Below are 7,134 nucleotides of genomic sequence, written 5' to 3'. Positions count from 1 at the left end.
TCGTTAGGAGGTGCAAAATCAAGAGGGAGGAGATCAAAGAATTTGGCCCACGAAGCAGGACCAAAAGGCTTGACAGGCATCAGAACGGGAAGGAATCTAGCGAGTGCGGCCGTGGCGGGGACTGTGTTGACAACCCCCAGAGAGAGGGGATAAAAGGCGCAGTAGTTACCACTAGAGATGGAGCCGAGCCAGGGGACGAGGTAGTCACCACTGGGGGCTTGGGGCCCTACCCAACCACAGAGGGAGGGGAGCCGAGGGGAGTAGTCAGAGATGCCAAAGGAGGAGCAAGGTCGGGGCCCAATGCAGCGGAGGTTACAGAACCCGGTCTTCCAACACTGACCGACTCGGGGGGGGTGGGGGCTTTGTCGCCCACCCCACGAGCCTGAGAAGGTAAAGGAGGAACAGAACATGGGTACAAACCATAGACATTCATCCACAATGTGCCCCCACACCTACCATGGAGGTACAATTAGAGGCAGGACACGCAACAAGTTATCGCCGATCATGCCAGGGCCTCCTTCTGGCGTGTCGTGAGTACACACCCCACAAACGCCACCTTAAGAACCGTCGAGATCGGGTTCAGTGACGAAAGGGGGATTGACAAAAGGTTCTCCTCGCTCTACGTTGGGTACTACAGTTCTATGGGTGCAAGAGTATGCCTCAAGCACCCGGGCGTCAAAATAGAGGAAGTCCAAAGGAATAACCGAAACACAAAAGGTCGGCAGGAAACTACAAGCAGATAGAAGAGGGGGGGGGGGAGAAAAACTAAACAGAAGGAAAAGGAAAAGTTATTCAGCAAAAATTGTAGAGGACAGCAGCAGGAGCACAAGGCTACAAAAAGGACAGGACTGTCCCAAGGAGCATCACACTCTGGCAGCCGTCCACTAAGCCCACCTCACGGCATCTTAGAGCTGAACGGGGAGGGGGCATTTACTGAATCTACGTTGTCTGTAGTAAACATTTTTGCTGGAGATTGTATAAACACTTTGGAATAGTGGGAAAGTCTAGTGTCTTGGACGGGTAGAGTCAACACTTCTAGCTGAAGTTTACTGGTCAATGATTATAGTTACCAATTTAAGAAACACCGAGTACCAAGAACTAAAATTGCCACTTATAGGTTTATAATTAATGTTAAGTTAATTACAGGTACTACAATCTGACAAGTTTTTTTTTTTTTACAGAATTTGACTAAAAGTTCAGAACCCATTTTAATTTGGAAATTTAAAGTTAAATAGTTGACGAACATTTATTCAAGTTACAAAAAGTGTGCCATTACTTTAAGATGGTTCAGGATTTAGAGCAGCCACCAGAGTTTTTCCAAGTCTTCAGTACCTAAACCTGGAAAAAAAAAAAAAAAAGTTAAAATGAGTAACAACGGCTACAACGTGGTACATCGCTAGGCAAGAACGCTCACCCATAACAGGAAGTGCAGTTAAGTGGCTTCGTACTTTCTTGCCAACAAGCTTGATAATTACCCACCTTTCCATGATTAACTATTCCATGGCCTTGGATAATTAGTTACTTCCCTAACCACGTAGATTTAGGTAACGTTACTATCTAGTCGCCAATGTATTTGTATACATTGTGTCACCATCAGTGTTTAGTGGTGGCTGAAAATAAGTCACTCGCAAGGCAAGTTTCTTTAGGCTAACTAATTCCAAATGTTAAATACTCTTCGATTAAAATTAAAGTATCAAACTTGCGCAATCTATTAGATGTCTAGAACATTAAAATTTTAATTATCCTTATGCGTTTAATGACTGGTCTGCCCGACTATTTACCAGGGTACGAATAATACCAGTTACCACGTAACTGGCACCGACCAGATGTGCTAGGGGAAACCTAATGCCTAACTCAATACAACCGAACTTTCAATCCAGAGTGCGCATGGAACAAACAACTATGTAACCATTTTACAGGAAACGGTGATTTCTTCAGTCTTATTTTTTTTCCCCGACTATTTTAGACCAAAATAAAACTAACCAAACATCCACTTTATACATGGCCAAAAGTAAAGTTTAACTTTCCTGTGCAGTTCTGCCTTTGTGAAGTACTGCACCTTCAAAAATTTAAACCATTTTGTAAGCAAATTTGAGCGAGAATACAAGTTTCTCTTTACACTATAATCTCAGGCCTATGGGCGATTTCCGATGTGTAGGCGGACAAACAAGGTTCAGTCAAAGGAAATGAGTTTCCCAGAAATTTAATTGTTAGGAAATAAAACAGGTGTATTAAGTAATAGTTCAGGTTGAATACATAGGCCAAGAGAACCATCACTACTCTTCCCCACAGCGTCATATGGGATTTTGAAGCAATTCCTAGTACAGTGAATACCGACAATATTACCACTTTCCAACGGCACTAACTTGATCCAAGTTATCTATATTACATTTTAAAGTTTAGAATTATTAGAAGACAAAACAGCCGTCACAAATTACACATTACAGGTTTGGTAAAAAACCTGTAGATGCCAATGATACTTTGACAAGCGCATACTAAAAACGCTATTAAAGTTTTGAAAAAATTGCAGACGAAGCGTGCAAAAATTTTAGTGCACGAATGCTAGAAATTTAAACTATTGAATGCCTAAACAAGCCAAAGTTCATTGATTAGGATAGGCAGGACATATTCCATCTTTTTACAAAGTAAAAATTAGGAAGGGTCAGATTTACATTGATAACAGCAAGTCATGGCAAGATTCAAAACAGCCATACTGAAAAATTCAGCTGCAATAGGCACAGGACTAGCTATAAGTGACCAAAGACTACCCTATTTTTCCTTACATATGGGGAACCAGCGAAACCGTTAGAAAACAGTACAAGTACTTTCAAGCTACTTTAGAGATCAGGTTTTAACTTTTTAGTATGCAAGCAGCCGCTTTCAACCGCTTAGAATATTAGCCATTAGGCCTGGTTAATCACCTAGGCCTACGGAGGTAGTATCACTCTTTGGTAATTAGTGGCCACATTCTTATCCTACCTCGCTCACAGTTCATGAAACTTTAAAGATGGGAAGACTAGCAGATTGCTACTCTAAATATCGCTAGATAAAAAAAATCAAATTTCCCTATATAAATTAGTCAGGGAGATCCCCCGATAATTTTACCTAGTAGTGCTGAATATTAAATGTCAAATTCTAGTATAGTCTAGAGTACTGACGAGTTTTGAGGATGCAGCTCTTGTAGCCACTACAATAACATTAGATGTTAAGTGGCTAAATTTTATAAACTTAAAAGCCATGAAGATTCTCCGTTTAATTCAGGAATGAGTAGAGTAGTTATTTTAGATTAGGACAAAGATAATTAACAATTTAGTATTTACACAGCCTGTTAACGTCTATTGTCAATTATCATTTTAAATTTATTCAATTTTTCAGTACTAATTTTGTTCCGAGAGTCCCAATTGAACTGTACGCACCTTTGTCTACCATAGAGCCCGTCATCGTAGTACTGTTGATAACCGTGGCCGTACGTGGGACGATACCCGTAGTTGTCCTGGTAGTAACCTTGGCCATACACTGGCTGGTACCGACGATCGTGGAAATATTGAGCAGTCGAGAAGTGCAGTAGAGCCATGAGCACCAGCAGGAGGACCAGGCTCTGTAAATAAAGTGTCAAATAACAAGGCTAACAAACTTTAGAAGACCAAAAAAATAAACATCAATATAAGCTAAGAATATTTTAAAGCTGGAATACTTACAACACAACGCATAGCAAACATGATGGATACACAGACAACACTGAGAGTCTCCTAAGCTGTACTGACGCTCCACAGCCAAGTGACCCGGTTATATATGCTCCGCCAACACAAGCGGGAGCCCGCTTGTTCCGGAAGTGTTCGAACGTCATCAGTTGTGAGTCGTGTGTAAATCTTTTCATTCATAAACAAGGGGTTTGGCGAGTGCATGGAATGAACTTTGGGTTTTTGTTTGGAGGACGGGCTGAACAAGGAACCGACAGGTGTTGACTGCCTTGTTTACCTGTGACTGAATACCATTGGTTGGTTTGTGGAGACGTGTGGTCGAGGTTTCGACCCTCATAAACAAGACGACTGGAGCCAACATTAGCCTGGCTTGTTCGGGGTCCCGCTTGTGTTGGCGGAGCATATATAACCGGGTCACTTGGCTGTGAAGCGTCAGTACAGCTTGGGAGACTCTCAGTGTTGTCTGTGTATCCATCATGTTTGCTATGCGTTGTGTTGTAAGTATTCCAGCTTTAACATATTCTTAGTTTATATTGATTATTATTTTCTTGGTCTTTTAAAATTTGTTAGCCTTGTTATTTGACACTTTATTTACAGAGCCTGGTCCTCCTGCTGGTGCTCATGGCTCTACTGCACTTCTCGACGGCCCAATATTTTCACGATCGTCGGTACCAACCAGTGTATGGCCAAGGTTACTACCAGGACAACTACGGGTATCGTCCCACGTACGGCCACGGTTATCAACAGTACTACGACGACGGGCTCTATGGTAGACACAGGTGTGTAGTTTTACTTTCGTAATCGCAAGCGGTTTAACTTATTTCCGTATCTATATTGGTATTTACTTATTTCAGGTTTAATAGGTACTGACGTGCTCTGGCTGGAATGGCAACAATTGGATTCTTCAACCCGTGGTGGACTCTTACGTTTTTTTCTGTACCGAGCTGAATAAATTTCCTAGCTTAACTGTGTTTAAGTTAACTTAACCTTGGGCAGTTAATCTATTCCACTAGTTCCCCCCCCCCCCTCTTCTCCTAAAGACCAGAAACGGTGAATTAATCTTGGCCCGCTGTAGACGGTTTGGTGAATATTAACATTATACCGTCTAACAAAGTTCAGTTTATATATTGCCTTTACGTTGAAGACGCAAAAATGCCATAACGTTAAAACCTGCTAGCAGCAACTAAAGGGCTAGAAAGTTTTCGCCTTAAATTTTGGTAGGTGGCCGTATGGGATTAAAATTTTAACTTGCAATTTTAGGTAACTTCAGCTAGTCTAGCATTCTAGAAAAACGCAGAATGGTAAAATGGCAAAATATCACTTGAACAGCCAAAGTACTCCTGGCCAACGTAATCATGCTTCATAATTTCCCGTCCACATAATGTTAATACGTGCATAACATTTAGGCATAATTGTGCCAAACTTAAGATTTCTTCCCATAGATTGACTTAATCCTACTTCAGGTGATGTCCCTCATACTGACTTCAGCCAGTGTTCAGGCTATTTAATTCGCCCTTATCCAGAACCTTAATATTCTGGATGTGAAGGTGGTTTGCCTTTGCGGTTTCTCAAAGGGGAAATGATTGAAGATTTCTCTACTGTAAACGTATAATAAAGCATAAATTCTTGCTAAACTGTTCTGAAAAGTAAATTTGCCGAAGGTAATGGTTTACTAGATATATCTTCCCCTTTGAGTTAATCAAAACTAGCATGATGCTCGCTAGTTTTTGAAAACCTGATCACGTTAGCACTAGTTCATCACTAGTTTAAGAAAACTAGTGCCCCTTACCACAATTTTAAAGTTGATTACACTGTGAAGTAGACATGGCTAAATGGTATAAATTTAACCAGTGCTTAATATCAAAGGTGCCGTCGTGTAGCAAGGCTAACTTGGTTCTTTACATCGAGCTCTTAACCTTGACCTGCTTCTCTTGCTGCCATACGAAAACGCCATAATGGCATCTGTCTTTGGTCTCTTGCAATCGTTTAAAAAATTACCTCTGACGCTATTGGAAAGTTAGGATGGCATTTAAAAATGGGGATAAACTGTTTCTTTACGTATTAATCTTCTAATTTTAAGTCTGTTCATGGACTGAAAAGAGGTAGTGCTTTTCCCTCTAACCCTGTGGAAAAAAAAATTATTTTTTCTCGTTCTCTTATCCTGACATCGGAAGTCTTCGCACTCGTTAATTCTGGTAATCATTGGAGGATCCTCGCTAAACCACCCGCTCTATTTAGGGTTCCCAGACTAAATGGTAGTTTGGCTCTCGCAAAGACTAACTCTCTAAAATAGTCGAGCACATGCTGAGAACCTTATATATCACGGTACTTATTTGACCTAGAAAAACTACCCTACTTTTGCTGTAGTATCGCCTTCTGATAATTAGTTGCTGCATTATCTTGAACTTTAAGGAGGGGTAGGATACCATCTTATGAAATTTAAAGATGGGCAGGCTGCTACTTCAGGCACTAAATATTGCTAAAGACAAATCTGATAAATGTCTGACACGCAAAGGATAAACGTATTTCCCTATACTGTATCTTGAAAGAACATAAAAATAAAAGGATCGATCGTATCCGGGTATTTTACAAAGAGGTGCACGACTAGATTACTTTTGCCAATTAAATTTACTAAAACTTGCGTGGAAAATTAAAGTACAAAAAAAAGATTTATACATAAATCAAAATGGTTAAGTCAGTTTAAAGACTCGGAGCGTGCTATTTTCAGATTTTCCAGTGATCAATTTTTCTATAGTAACCATATGGCATGACTACACAGTTGGCAGAAGCTGTGGCGTCTGTGCAACAGTGCTTCAGAAGTAAAAATATAATAAACTGAATTTAAGTTAAAAGTGCAGAATGTTTAGTACGATAAACCCTTTTGGGAAGTGGCTGCAAGCTTAAGTTTTCAAGGATTGGTTAATGGTTGTGCCAGCAGATAAGAGCACAGTGTTAAAATGGAAAATATAAAGCTTTCAAACCCTCACGGTATGAAACTTATCACTAAGTCCTTTCAACTCTACACCTTCAATATTTACACCAGTTTAACATGATTGCACGGTATTCATGAAAAGGCACTAAATCAGTATGACTGGAGCACCATCAAATGTGTGGAATAATCAGAGGGCGCTAAATATCAAAGGATGCCAATACGAGAACAAACGCAAAAGGCGAAAGATATCAAATGTATCAGATTCACCAAAGTCTAGAGGGACAAGCGAACACAAGGGACTGTCAGAAAACGAGACACACGCTCCTCCTGGAAAGTCAAGATATTCAACAAGGATATGCACGACCGTAAGAGGGACAATGTAATTTGGACAAAAAGGAGCAGGGTGGCACTCGGTTAAGTGACCGTGACCCCCTCCCTGTCCGGCTCGTTGCCCTGAGGGGGCTTGGTGGGCGGCTGCAGGCGTGTAATGCTCCATGGGAC

At 40.9% G+C, this 7,134-nt stretch overlaps 2 long non-coding RNA genes across 2 annotated transcripts; one reads left to right on the top strand and one right to left on the bottom strand.

Moving 5' to 3' along the window:
* Window positions 1-1,232: 1,232 nt before the first annotated feature.
* LOC138356970 (uncharacterized) lies at window positions 1,233-3,854 on the bottom strand. Its single transcript, XR_011224741.1, has 3 exons — window positions 3,699-3,854; window positions 3,417-3,598; window positions 1,233-1,338 (listed from the first exon to the last, which is right to left on the bottom strand). It is a non-coding gene; the product is annotated as an uncharacterized lncRNA (long non-coding RNA).
* A 187-nt stretch (window positions 3,855-4,041) lies between these two features.
* LOC138356969 (uncharacterized) lies at window positions 4,042-4,667 on the top strand. Its single transcript, XR_011224740.1, has 3 exons — window positions 4,042-4,198; window positions 4,299-4,480; window positions 4,556-4,667. It is a non-coding gene; the product is annotated as an uncharacterized lncRNA (long non-coding RNA).
* The last annotated feature ends 2,467 nt before the right edge of the window (window positions 4,668-7,134 follow it).

This window comes from Procambarus clarkii, chromosome 75 (genome assembly GCF_040958095.1).
Source record: "Procambarus clarkii isolate CNS0578487 chromosome 75, FALCON_Pclarkii_2.0, whole genome shotgun sequence".
Lineage (NCBI taxonomy): Eukaryota > Metazoa > Arthropoda > Malacostraca > Decapoda > Cambaridae > Procambarus > Procambarus clarkii.
Note: the sequence above shows the minus strand (reverse complement) of the source record. Positions and strands in the feature narration are given on the sequence as shown.